This window comes from Salvelinus namaycush, chromosome 29, assembly GCF_016432855.1.
Source record: "Salvelinus namaycush isolate Seneca chromosome 29, SaNama_1.0, whole genome shotgun sequence".
Taxonomy (NCBI): Eukaryota; Metazoa; Chordata; class Actinopteri; order Salmoniformes; family Salmonidae; genus Salvelinus; species Salvelinus namaycush.
Window position 1 is genome coordinate 21,311,207 of NC_052335.1, and position 14,407 is coordinate 21,325,613.

The 14,407-nt window shown below is 43.5% G+C and overlaps 1 pseudogene; it reads right to left on the bottom strand.

Annotated features, from left to right (window-relative positions):
• Positions 1 to 209: 209 nt before the first annotated feature.
• Positions 210 to 14,407, bottom strand: part of LOC120023999 — a 66,326-nt pseudogene continuing 52,128 nt past the window's right edge.

The following is a 14,407-nucleotide window of genomic DNA, read 5'->3' on the forward strand; positions in this document are numbered from 1 at the left end:
GAACAATACTGACAGATCTTAGAGGTATAAACAACATTTACAGAGAGCATACACAGTATCAAACCTTTCCTCAATCCAAACAACAGGTAGTATGAGACTCCCCAGGTACACACACTGGTTAATCCTGTCACAAGAAGCCTTTACCTTGTTATTACCAGTCCCAGTCCCAGTGCAGCCTGGGGAGTGAGGGCTGTGGTGTGTCAGCACTGCTAGCTGATTCTCTGAGAGATATTTTTCATGTCTGTCAGTACCATTGTTCTGTAACTGTGCTCCAGACCCTCCATGTACTCCAGGTAATGACTCACTCTGAAGCTCCTCCTGATGGGAAATGAGAGGAGAGAACACAACAACTCTGGTTAGGCTTCCAGTCCAGCCCTCTATGGGCTTGTTGTGTGTGTGTGTGTGTTTGGTGAGGAGGTTGACATAGCAATATACAACCAACAGCAACGTGAACTTTAACAACCTGTAATAGTACAGCCAGTGTGTGGGATGGCCTAATGTGCAATGACATTTTAACAACTTCAATTGGATCGAGGCCAAATTGCAAGGACAAAATACAATTTAATTTGGGCAATTTGTAGTCAGCAATTTAATTTAAGGCGTTATAATTACTCTCGGAGTGATACATATTTTATGGTGATTCTCAAGTACACAGACAATACAAAATGAAAAACAGAGGAAATAAACTTTTATGGGTTCATTGGAAAGTCGATGTGTGCAGTGCAAGCGTATTCTGTTTGCTACCTACAGTACACAGCACCCAAAGGAGCGATATCTTAGCCAATGACACAGGACAACCCTGAGCAAACAAGTGCAATGCAAATGCCCTTATATTCACACATTAAATGATGTAGTGGCAGGGGTTAAAGCCCCCAAAAATACCATGATTGAAACTTAAGTCGATCTCAGATCAATTGCCTGGGGCCTAGTTAACCTCCTTTTTATGTAAGAAAGTCATGACCATCATGCTTTTAGGGAAAGAGGATCGTTTTGTACATGTATTAAACTGTGAGTTTGACCAATTCCAGTCCCCTTGCTTAGGGGGTCCGGGTCCTCCCTGGGATCATTTTTATGTAGAAGGACTGAAAAGCTCAGTTCTGGTGACTTTGTACTTTCTTTTTTTTCTCTTTTTTTCTCCCCAGTTTTGTGGTATCCAATTGGTAGTTACAGTCTTGTCTCATCGCTGCAACTCCCGTACGGACTTGGGAGAGGCGAAGGTCGAGAGCCATGCGACCTTTGAAACACGACCCCGCCAAGCTGCACTGCTTCTTGACACACTGCTCGCTTAACCTGGAAGCCAGCCACACCAATGTGTCGGAGGAAACACCGTACAACTGGCGACCGAAGTCAGCGTCCATGTGTCCGGCCCACCACAAGGACTCACTAGAGCGCGATGGGACAAGGACATCCCAGCCGGCCAAACCCTCCCCTAACCCGGATGACGCTGGGCCAATTGTGCGCCACCTCATGGGTCTCCCGGTCGCGGCAGGCTGCGACACAGCCCGGGATCGAACCCGGATCTGTAGTGACGCCTCTAGCAATGCGATGCTATACCTTAGACCGCTGCGCCACTCGGGAGGATGTTTACTTTTTAAAAGGACATTCTAAAAAAACATAATGAAAATAAAATTATGCTGACGCTATCTAAAATATAATTTCCACCTCCAGAAATGGGCGCAATAACATATTGGTAAAAATGATTGGACCATCAGTAGGGTAGTGCTATGTTTTATAGGTGAGGGATCGCATTTTTTTTATTTAACTACTAAAGGTTTGTACCGACAGATTGAATATCATAAAAAAATAGGTGCATAAAATGCATCCTCCAATTGCAACGTCTGCCTATGTGCCCACACATCTTGTCTCAAGAATTATTAATATTTTTAGTACCCCCAAACACCAAGTTAGGCATACCTAATTTCAAAATAGGCCATTATCACTGTCAATAATGAATGATAATTCTTCACGTTTTACCATTGAAATGTCCAAACTGCGTGCCCATTGTTTGATCTCAATCAGTTTCATGGGAACATGCATTAAGATCTTCTTGAATAACTGTTTCATGAGCGAATTAAAGCAGATGGTGTTAACAAACTATTAGCATTTCTTGTAGGCCTATTTTGTTTCAACTAAAGCATGCGGTGCCTACTGTTGAGTTTTGGCCGCATGAGGATTTTTTTTTGACTATTCAGCTTCAGATAAGAAATGACTGAGGAGGTGTTTTTGGTGTAACATATTATAGACCTACTATGCTACAGTAGACTTATATGGTATTATATTCCAATCCTATATTCCAAAATGTAAAATACTAATGAATCATTATGTGATCTTGCGAGACATTTATTCAGCTTTATCTAACTTTACTAAACTAGCACCATTGTGAGAAGTGACATTTGTAATATAATAATAATAAGTGATGAGTAGGACTATTAGGCGTAGGCAACATCTTGATGAGGGTGATTATAAGCGTTTTGAGTGCCCTTCGTATCGTGGTGCTGAAAGGACAGCAGTGTTGTTCTGGGTTCACTGCAGGGTGTCCACTGCAGGGTGTCCACTGCAGGATGTCCGTGGAGTTTTATGAACATCAAGGCAGACACAGGGTGAATTTGGATGCTAGATCTCATTGGTGTGATGATAAGGTTCATGCGTGGATCAGTTTGTCTTCATATGCAATAGAGATGGTACGTTTCTGTAAGCTAAGCACTCGGACAGTAGGGCGAGTTCAAGTGGGTCGTATAAGAACGTTTTGAGAACAGAAGTTTTAGCAACCCCTGGTAGAGATTTCGGTCTGCGGCTGTTCTTGTTTCATCAGATTTGGCCTGCTCAAAATGGTCAATTAAATATAATTTATTTACAATTCATCAGAATATATTTTCCAGAAATAATTTTACCATGCAGCTAGGTGTATTCTCAAATTGAAAAAGTGAGGGAGCGCTACATCACTGTGAACCATGTTTATAGCCTATGCATGGTCTATATTATCAGATGTGCTATTAGCAATAAGCATCATCACCTGTAGCCCAACTGATGCAGCATAGTGGCTATAAAATGGACCTAGGCTGAAGCCATCTGCATTTTCTATTACAAAGTATGTCATTGCCCTTTTAAAATGACAATGCCCCTTTAAAAGTTCTGTTGCAACTGAGCCTATACCATGCTTGAATCTCCGGTTGTAAAACTGCATTTGTAAAACAATGCCACACTGAAGAAGTAGAGATTTTTTTTATAATTTAGATTTTTCATGGGGTTGTTTCAGCACCCTTACTTCCCGTGGCTATGAACGTGGTAGCAATGTAAAACTGGGATCCCCCTCTTTTTACAACAAAGGCCAAAACTGCTTTCAAAATAAATTTGAAATAAATTCAAAAGTATTTTCTGCTTTCAAATAAATTCAAAAGTATTGAATTAAGAATAGTTGTGCATTGAATGCTAGTTGTCAGAATACATGTTTCCCTCCTATGGCTCTCACAACTTGAACGCGCCTCGAGAGGAATATTTATCTCACATAGAAAAACCAGAGATGGAAACTCGAGTCTGAGCCTCGGACTCGAGTCGCAAAGAAAATGACTTGCGACTTGAATTAGACTCGGGATCAATTGACTTGAGACTTGACTTGGACTCTAGATGAGAGACTCGTGAACAATGCAAGTCAGTACTGGGATACGTTTTTGTTGTGCATTCTGTCAGATAACATGGAACAGGCGGCATTGTAACACAGAGATAGTAGTTTAACACAGAGGGCTGAAAAACATTCTAGAACGTCTGCGTCATTTGTACGTCACTGTAGTACTACAGCTAAACAAGCGTAATCAGCAACAATGTCATCAGGTGGTGAGGCTTTCGTTATTACATTTGGTTACAAGAACCTGCATTATAAAGCCAGTGGCAAAAAATGAAATGCTGTTTGCAAAACTTGTGGAATTAACATTAAAGATGCAGGCTCAACTACACCCGACATTTGAAAACTCACCGCAAAAGGTCAGTTAGGCTAGTGTTGATAAAACGTTTACAGGAGACAGGAGATCAAGTAGAGACAATAGGACGAGGTGGATAATTTTATAATAAGGCCGTTTTATTTAAGTGTAAAGATATCAGGCAAAAACGTGCACGGCCCCTTTCTGTCTAATTCTTATGGAATCGTCGGAGAAGAGATAGTTCCAAGAACCGTACAGTATTATATAGACAACAAGCAAAGTAGGTAGATCTGCGAGTCTGGCCTTCCGATTGGTCGATCTGGGTCTTGGGTAGTCCTGAACAGGCCTGGTGTCCACGTTCCATTGGTTCCTGAGATAGTTCTTTGTCCTGAGCTCCAAGCATGAGTTGTGTGTGTCTGTGTGATTGTCATGGGGGAGGGGAGTTGTGGGTATCGTGTATATGTCTAATGAGTCCAGCATATGTCCAAGAAAAAGAGGGGGTGTGTATGTTGTGTCAACTATAGCTAATGTTGAGAAGTTGTTAAAACAAGTTACCAATATCTAATACAATTTCTTACAAATCCCCCTCTTCACGTCTCACAAGAGACGTGACATAAAAGTATATAAAAAGACAAAACTAAAGGATAAAATTTGTCAGAAGACAAATTTTTAATTCCCTCTCTTCACGTCTCACAAGAGACGTGACATAAAAGTATCTTAGTCCTCAAATAGATAGACAGGTCCAGCTTCCCCATCATCAAGCAATGGGAACATTTGGGCCCTTTCCTGATTAGGGTCTATAGCGGCAGTTATAACACGACTAGCAAGCGTGCGCGCACATGGAATGCAACAGCATCCACAAAGTACAAGAATGGCCGCAAAAACAGAAATTGATACTAGGATGGAGGAAACCAGCGTCTTATATTTACCAAAAGCATCCATCCATGAGTCCCACATAGTAGTGTCCACTCCAGAATGCTGCTTCATCTTACCATTAAGGGTACGAAGTCCCTCCAATGCTACAGTCAGACTCCCATCCGTAGCTGTGTTATTGGGAATGAAAGTACAACACTGTTCACCAAACATTGCACAGACCCCCCCCCGTTCAGCCAATAACATATCAACCGCGATTCTATTTTGAAATGCCATCAGGGACGTAGCTGCCAATTGTCCATGGACCGCCTCGAAGCCTTGTTGAGTCCAATTGCCCAGTTTCTGGACATTAAAATGAATGTAGTTAATTCTGTCCACATTTTTATTAACTGTACACCACCAACAAAATGATGATTCAAACCCAGCTGTCACTTGGTCCACCAGTTTATATTCATCTGGCACCCCCTAGGGACACCAATAGCATCAATGTAAGTTGAGTCGTAACTGAGCAAGGACCAAAAAGGAGACCACTCCAATAACTACACCTGGAGTGGCCAACCACACATTAGTAAACCAAAAAACGAGAATATGTTAAACCCTCCGGTCCATCCCTCTATACAACCTGTACCAGGTGGGCTCGTCGCCACCCGGGAACTTCAAACCTTCACAACAGGGAGGACAAACATCACTTTTTATTCATTCAACAACATCATCTACAGCAAACCAAGGGTCCTCCTCTGTCAGCCCACTCTCCTGCGGAAGCTCGTTTTCGTATCAGCCTCTCCAACTGGAGCATCAAGCAGCGGCATCATACCAGAGGCCCCTTACACATCTGTAACAAACTTCTTCAAACAAGGTACGATACAGGCTACACAGAAATGAAAAACAACATCTAGTGTCAGAAATCCAGTAATCATCATTGCAGTGTACTTACCAAAACAACCACCCAGCCAGGGGAACAGTCCACTCTCCTCCACACCTGCAAGACCCTTCATCTCCACTGATAACCTTGCCAACCCACTCAGAGCTTTTGAAATGCTCCCATCCGGACTAGTATTGTTAGGAACAAACGTGCAACACTGTTACACCTCCCTAGTTGGCCAGACTTATGTCCAGTTTTAGTCTATTGTGTCTACTGGTTTGTGAGGTAGCATCCAATTGTTCAGCCATCCCTGTAAGTCCTGTGTGGGTGTGTTTAACAAATCATCATTAATTATAGTAGATATAATTGATCCAGACCTTTTGTTTTAGCATCAACAATAGCTGGGCCAATGATGGGCATCAGATGCCACAGGCCATCATTCCTGGTTAATGTCTGGAATTCGTGGGGGACCCCTATTGGGACCCCCAACAGGTTGGTGTGCATGTTATCTGTACCCTCGGACCAAGGAGCGTCACGTTTCTGCCGTCTCCTGGGTTGGTCCCAAGCCTCTGTGTCCTGTGTATTTCCCAGAAGTTGATTAGCTATAATAATAGGCAATGGTGGTATCAGACTGGCCAAAACACATGAGCAACGACAATTTCCTTTCAAAAATGGGGTCAACCGCCTGGCAGGTCCACACATCCACCATACATCAGCAACACCTCTAGTTCCTAGTGGTATTAGTGATGCAGGTAGTAGCAGGGAGCCTTCCATAGTCTATACCTCTACCTGTACCAGTGATACAGCTGTTATATCCCCCATATGCCTTAACTCCCCACGGTACCTTTTGGGGAGGGACCACTGGGAACACAAGACTCGGAGTTTTACACAGGGTTGAATTTGGCTTGAACTTTTCCAATATGCACATCCAACCTTCCCCATTACTTAGGACAAATGGGTGAGCAGCCAGAATAGGTCTGGCATGTCCACATACGACACAGTCCTTTCTATTAAGTGTTTTGTAGGCCAACCACATATTCTCCCTTTCCTCATAACCAGTTTTAGTCCCCAAATGTTCACTATCTGAGATGTCTTTTATATTTATTATCTGTACCAGATTGGAGAGCTTAGGTGATGGCGTGGGACTTGGTCTTGAAGTGGTGGAGGAGGCCGGCTGAACCCTGGTCCGTTGGAACTGGTGGTGGTTCTGGCAGCACTGCGATGGTAACATCCCCATCGTATCCTGATCAGACAGCTCAGGACTACAAGCAGTCCTGTAAAACCCCACCCTCTCCCAGAGAACACATCATCAGCCAGAGATCAAGCAACACTTTCACTTCTATGAACGAACACAGTGAGGAAAGGTCGGGGTCAGGGATTCTTCATTAAGGAGTTGATCCCCGAGCTCTATTAGCAACGGTTCTTCTCCTTAACTCTGTGATCATTCGGCAGTGTCAGTGTGTCTCACCCTCCAAGTGCGATATGCCCCCAGGTCGAGTGATTCACCTTCTCCCTTAATTCACCTGCAATGCATAAACTCTTGGACATACAGGTTTGGTTAACTAGAAATGTTTAATTTTAAATACGTTTATTATCCAATAGGCCCCATCCTTTCCTAGACCACAATGTACCCTCCTTCGTTTGATACCTGGCTCTGGCCAGGTATCAACCTTACCTACTCTAAATAATGACTTAGTACATCATATTATAAGAATGTCCCTTTTATTCCCCGCATATCCAATTCTCCATTGGGCGTACATTCATATCTATTCTTTTCCAATTCTCTGTCAAGTGACTTATCTACTTTGAAATGTATCTGTGCTGCTTATATATGTTAACCCTTTTCTCTCCTATCTTATTTCACAGCCTACCTTGCTCATTTCCTGGTCCACCCTCCCTAACCTGCTCTCAAACCTTCAAGGTCTCAACAGTACGGGGTAGACCCATCTGTCTGCCTTTTTCTATATGTTCCTTTACAATATTAACTAAGTGTCTCACTGTTTTGACTTTATCTGCATGGATTTAAAAATAACAACAGGTCTTATAGTGTCAATCTTTAAAGTCCTAACATAACCTTAATTAACCTATCTCTATCTTCTAATGGCCAATACAAATGCTTACCTTATGGTCAAGAGTTATAAACTCTATTATAATCAATTTACCTCAAAACTAGTATCCCAAATGACACAATCTCATTATTCTCACTACATTTCCCCGCGAGTGATCAAGTCGCCGGGAAATGCAATGGAAACAGAAAACAGGTCAAAATGTTACCCCTACATTCGTGTTCCATATCTAGACATACCAAAAGAACCCTTTATCTTCTCAAAGTCCCTTGCCTAAATAAAACTCAGAAAGTAAAACTCCTATTCCCATATGAGTGTATTCTTTTAAGATATCTTATCTCTGGGTACACGGAAACCCTTAACCTTAATGTTTACTCCAAAAAACAAAATTATGTCACCAGCATTCAACCAGGCCCCCCCCGTCGGCTGGGAGACCATTGGGTGCTGCAATACTGCCATCTTCTGTCCATTCTCTGCACAGCTCTCCACCCACTCTTATTCAACCTTCTCAATTTGAGCAATGTTAGTTCCTTATTTTGACTATTGTTTTCCAAATTTTTAATTTTTTTAATTTTTTTAATCTATTATTATCTAGTTAGACTAGAGTGTCCGTGACATACATCCATGGGGATCCGGTTATAGTTATTCTATTAACCATGTGAAAGTGCCCAGGGACACCCCAAATATCAGTAGGAATATCACAAATAAGGGGCCAGATATCCCTAGCCTTGCCCAGGGAGGGAGAAATATCCCTCTAACTGGGCGAGGTTCCTTTATCAGGGGAGGCGGAGTTTGATTCCGCATCACCTGAGTCAGAAATGTCTTCATTTGGAATCGAATTTAAGCTGTTTAAATCAGCTCTGACTTCTGTCAGTGTTCTAGAAGGGATTGGGGCTGGAGTGCAATGTGTGAGGTGGTGCCAAGGTGCGCCTGATTTACCTTTGACCTGGACTGAGTGTGAAGTAACCTCCCTCACTTCGTACAGTCCAGTCCACCTGGGTTCTAGCCACTTTCTCTTGTGGACATTAACCCCACCCAGTCACCAATTTTCCCTCAGTGGTGCCGGATCTCTCGTCAGCTTCCCTGTTGGACCTTGTGAATCTGTGTGAAGAGAGCTGCAGAAAGTTCCGTCAATTATCAGACATTACAATTTGTTGTACATCAAGGGCGGGCATATGACCTCCCTTCCTTGGTGGACCAAGCATGACTCCTCCAGCCATTGTCTCATGAGGAGAGAGATGGGTGCCTGCACCTGGAGAGGCTCTCATGGCCAGCAACGCCAGGGGCAGGACTTCAACCCAAATCAACTTCAAACCTGCACATACATTTGATTGGCGCGTTCCACGAGACTTATGAGATTGTGGCCTGTACACTAACCCCATCATTAAACAACAATCAGTTGACATTTACACATCCGACCCTATTGGTACATGGAGCGTTTGTCATTAAACAATACACATGAGTTCGGTTTGCAGCCACTTAATGACCTATTTTGCATCCTCCCTTGCTGTTGGTATTGCCTCAACCCATTTAGAGAACCTGTCTACCATAACTAACAGGTACCTTTTTCCATTTGTCACATTGTCTTTCCCCATATCTGTGTGTGTTGGTGAGTGGTTCGTTCCCCAGGTCAGGTCTCCGTTTCAGTTCCTGTGCAGCTCTTTCTGCACAGGAGTGGGGTAGACCTTCAGCATTGAGTGCGTCTGCCATGTTTTTGTCAGTGTTGACAAATGTGATGTGTGATTGTGTGCATTATTCTGGATTTTCGTTTTCCTTTCAGCGCTGAACGTGAATTCTTTGCTCATCAGATATGCTGCAACCCCATGGTGGGTGTGGATTTCCAATGGATGGCACATTATCATGTGGGCTGTTTTTCCAATAGCTTTTGCCACTGCAGCCACATACCTGGAGCATGTGGTTTGCCCTTCTTCAATGTGGTCCAGTTTGGAGGAGTGATACCTCAACACTCTACTCTCCCCCTCTAGGTTCTGGAAAAGGATGGATGATGTAAATCCTTCTTTTTCAGAAACATCCAGATGGAACTTGTTTTTTTTTAGTCAGGTGCTGTTAGGGCTACTGCCACTTAGAGATCTGTTTTCAAGAGTGCAAAAGCCTTTGATGCTTCAGTAGTCCAGGTCAATGATGAGTGTAGGTTAGTGGTGAGCAGCTTCAGGGCCATGGGGCATATTCGTCAGCCATGCCCTGAAAAGGGGGAGGTGATTGCTGATTCGGGTCTGGATTGGGGTGATTGTATGCGGGTTGAAGGGCCGCACATGGTTGATACATCATTGGCCTGACTCCCCCTTGGTCTAGGGGCGTATCCTCGTCCCCTTTTGGCCAGAAACTGGCTTTGGGCCGGGGTTATTGGGTGCGGACACTGTCGCACCATATGCCCAGCTTGTTTACAATTATGACAGCTTCCATAAGATCCAGAGTACCTCTGGGGCTGTCCCCATGTGGGTGAATAGTTTGATTGTGGTAGTGGGTAGTAGGGTTGTGGTGGTGGTTCCGACGAAGGGTATGGCTGAAGCGGGTAGGCATACGGCAGTTGGAATGGCTGCTCCTGGGGTGGGTGTATAGGTGGTCCCTGCTGGGTGAAGATGGGTAGTTGTTGTTGCTGTATCATTCGGGAAACAGTTTTTTCAATAATTTGTGAGATTTCTCGTTGGTCTTCAGCCACCATCTGTTTCTTGGGCTTTTCCCCTTTTTGGGCCTCTTTCAGTTGCAGTTTCAAAAGTTGTACCTGTAGGGACTGGACTTGTGTTTCAGCTCCTCCCTTGTCTTTGTTGAATTGGGTGATATGATGATGTACATGTGAGTTGAACTGAGCCTGGGGAAGTGCCATTAACCCCACCGTGGCCCTAAGTTTAGTTCGGACCTCATTTGGAGCACCGCTCACCACCATCTCCTTCCACATGCTGACCGTGGTGCCAGTATAGTCATATGGTTCTTCATGAACAGTTCTCCATGTGGTCTTCGCTCTGTCGAGATAGGCTGCCGGTTGTTCCCCTGGATTGATGGTGAATGATGAAAGGGTTGCATGGTTTCGTTCTGTGGGATATGCCCTTCTCAACACTGCCCACAATTCCGCTCGGAAGTCTTCCTGGGCTAGTGCAGCCGGGGCTGTGGCAAGATCTGCCTCTCTTATCAGAGCACTCATGGTGGTATGGTCTGTTGCTCTAGCCAGAAGGGCCCTCATGTCACCTAGACAGAGCCGTAGGCCTGACGTCAGTGTTTGCAGTTGAAGGAGCCATGCAGAGGCCCCCCCATGCAGACTGGGTAATTGTTCCATCAAAGTGGTAAGGTCTGTCATTTTCCAGGGTTGGTATTCTTCATGCCCTCCGTCCGGAGTGGGCCTCAACGGCATCTGCATCTCCTTTCCACCATATTGGAGATCCCAGTCTGCCCTGGACGAGACACCCCTGCTGTTCTGTTCCCTGAGACGTACGGACTGTCTGATAGGTTCGACCAAATCTGTCACCTTCCCCAACATTACCCCTTTTATATGGTACGAGCCTTCTCCCCGTTCAGCATCTTCTATCATAGATTTGGCCTGTGCCACTGAATCCCTGATGTCTCTCTCCACCTCTTCTTCATCTTGTCCTAATCTGTTCTCACCTTCATCGTCCTTGCTGTGATTTCCTCTTAATGAGGCCCCAGAGGAGCATTGTCCTGGTGGCGACCATGACCCTTCAGAGACTATTTGACTATCCCCCTGTGTTCTGTTTCTGAACCAGTCTGGGTTTGGAGTGGAAGAAAACTGAATCAGCTCTCTGTCTTCTCTCTTCAAAGGGCCTGGTTGAGACCCACCATGTCCCTGTAGTGAGGCGGGGTTCGAACCACCCCCACGTCCCTGTGTGTGCGCTCTGTCCCTCTCCTTCCTTTCTCGATGATCAGGCCTCTCTTCACACACGAGTTGCCCTTCTTGGATCCCTAGAGTCATGCTTCCTTTTAGGTGTCCTTCATGCACCACAAACACTGGTGCCTGTACCACAGCAGGGGTCAAAAAAGGGTTTTGAGGGAGGTGGCTGAATGGATTTTGAGAATAGGGAGGTGGTGTTATTTTCTCTCCCTGTGGCAGTTCCGGGTATAGTTGGGTGGGGGCCGATGGGGTTGCTATGGTGGTAGGTGGGGCATCATTATTGTTGGGCCTGCCTTCTTTGGTGTCAGTTGGGGCTTCAGTGGCCACCCCCATCATATCAGGTTTCCTGTACGGGAGTGCTCTTCTAATTTCTTCAATTGCCCAAATTCCTATTTTCAGCTCAGCCTCTGCTCTTTCCCTATGCTTTGTTCCTTCCTTTTTTAATAAGTGGTTCTTATTCCTTTCAACTTCACGTTCTATCCCTTCCTTCACTACTTCCTCTAATTCCTTCTCCATAGTGAGGAGTTGCCCTTTTGATGGGGCCACCCCACTGAGGTATCCTGCTTGGGTCCATTTTAGCCTCACACCTTCCCAAACCTTCTTAACTTCCTTATACTGCATCTTTCCCCCTGATCTATCTTTCATTCTCTGATCTAAGTATTCATTGAATTTGTGTTTGGGGACGGTGGTCGTGGCCATTTTGTCGTTAAGCTATGTCTGGCTCTATGCTATTTTGGTGCACTTAGCCCATCACTGGCCAAAACTAACAATGTATCTCTGGTGCTGACACAGTCTTATCTCTGGTGTCTGTCTCCCCCTTGTGTACAAAGAATGTTATTGCTTTATGTTTGGCGAATTAATTAAATACTTTCCCAAAGTATTTCGGCAATATCCTTTTGGAACACTCTACTAGTATTATCTAGCGCTTCTATTTTAAATATAATAATAATTTTAGGAACTATTTTCTAACAGTTATTATTCGTTTTCACTTTTTCGATTATTTAAATACTTTGCCAAAACATTTCAGAAATGTCCTTTCGGGACATTATATTAGTATATTCAAGCGTTTCTAGAATAAATATTTAATTAATTCTAGGACTCATTTTTCTCAAAAACTAATAAAAAACTCAAAACTCAAAAACTAACTTAATTAATTAAATATTTTCCCAAAGTATTTCAAACGTGTCCTTTTAGGACAATATATGGTGTATCCTAGCGCTTCTAGAATAATTATCAAATTAATTCTAACCCTTAAGGATTTACCAACATCACCAGAGGGAAAAACCAGGTCAATTTATCAGCAGAAAAATAGCTGCTTCACAGCAGCTCCCACAATCTGACTCGGCGGTCACTTAAACACAGCCTCAACCTAGCATATGGCTAAATAGTAGCAATCGGTCTCGTGGAACGTTCAATCACTCACATTAATTTGGAACATACAATACCACATTAGATTTTCAGGTTTTAATACCTTCTACCATTAATTACGCTAACACAACTTAAACATACAATCATTAATTTCGCTAACACAACTTAAACATACAATATCACATTAGATTCGTCACGGTAACACCTAGTTGATCAATCTATTGCCCGCCTATTTGAATCGTATTTTTTATTTTATTTTTTTATGAGTCCTCACGTAACACTTTAGCTGATTGCCAATTCAACTATTGCACGACTATATGGATCTCATCTATTAATTATGGATTCGTCACGGTAACCCCTAGCTGGTCAACTTACAGCTATGGCCCGCCTATATGAATCGTATTTTTCTTTTTATTTCTGTGGATTCCTCACGGTAACCCCCTAGGACGTCAACTTTCCCCTGTGGCCCGTCTATTTGAATCCTTATAAGCTTATTCCTCACTTTACACCTAGTCTATCAACATATATACTAGTGCAAGACTATATGAACAAGTCTTTAACTATGATTACTCAGATATCTTTACACAATGCCTTAGATTCTAAACAATTCCACATAAATTTAGCAACAATTCACACTCACCTCAGTACTTCTGATCATTGAATTTAGATATTGGCTATAATACAATATGCAGATTTTGATTAAACCGGCTCTGCTTACCTTAATATTTTCGAGCTCTTTGATCAGTTTCCTGGGTGAGTTGAATCGCCGACGTCTCCCTCGAGCGGGTCACCTCTCCTTCTTGAATCTTTCTCCCACTCGCCTCCTGTCTCATCAACTCTCTATGGACCGAATTGTAAGGCTGTTAACCATCCTCTGCTACCATGTTTGTTGATAAAACGTTTACAGGAGACAGGAGATCAAGTAGAGACAATAGGACGAGGTGGATAATTTTATAATAAGGCCGTTTTATTTAAGTGTAAAGATATCAGGCAAAAACGTGCACGGCCCCTTTCTGTCTAATTCTTATGGAATCGTCGGAGAAGAGATAGTTCCAAGAACCGTACAGTATTATATAGACAACAAGCAAAGTAGGTAGATCTGCGAGTCTGGCCTTCCGATTGGTCGATCTGGGTCTTGGGTAGTCCTGAACAGGCCTGGTGTCCACGTTCCATTGGTTCCTGAGATAGTTCTTTGTCCTGAGCTCCAAGCATGAGTTGTGTGTGTCTGTGTGATTGTCATGGGGGAGGGGAGTTGTGGGTATCGTGTATATGTCTAATGAGTCCAGCATATGTCCAAGAAAAAGAGGGGGTGTGTATGTTGTGTCAACTATAGCTAATGTTGAGAAGTTGTTAAAACAAGTTACCAATATCTAATACAATTTCTTACACTAGCTAGCTAACAACGTTCCAATGTGGTTAGACTAATAGCAGCCTGTTTAGCAGATGGCAGCTTGATATAGCT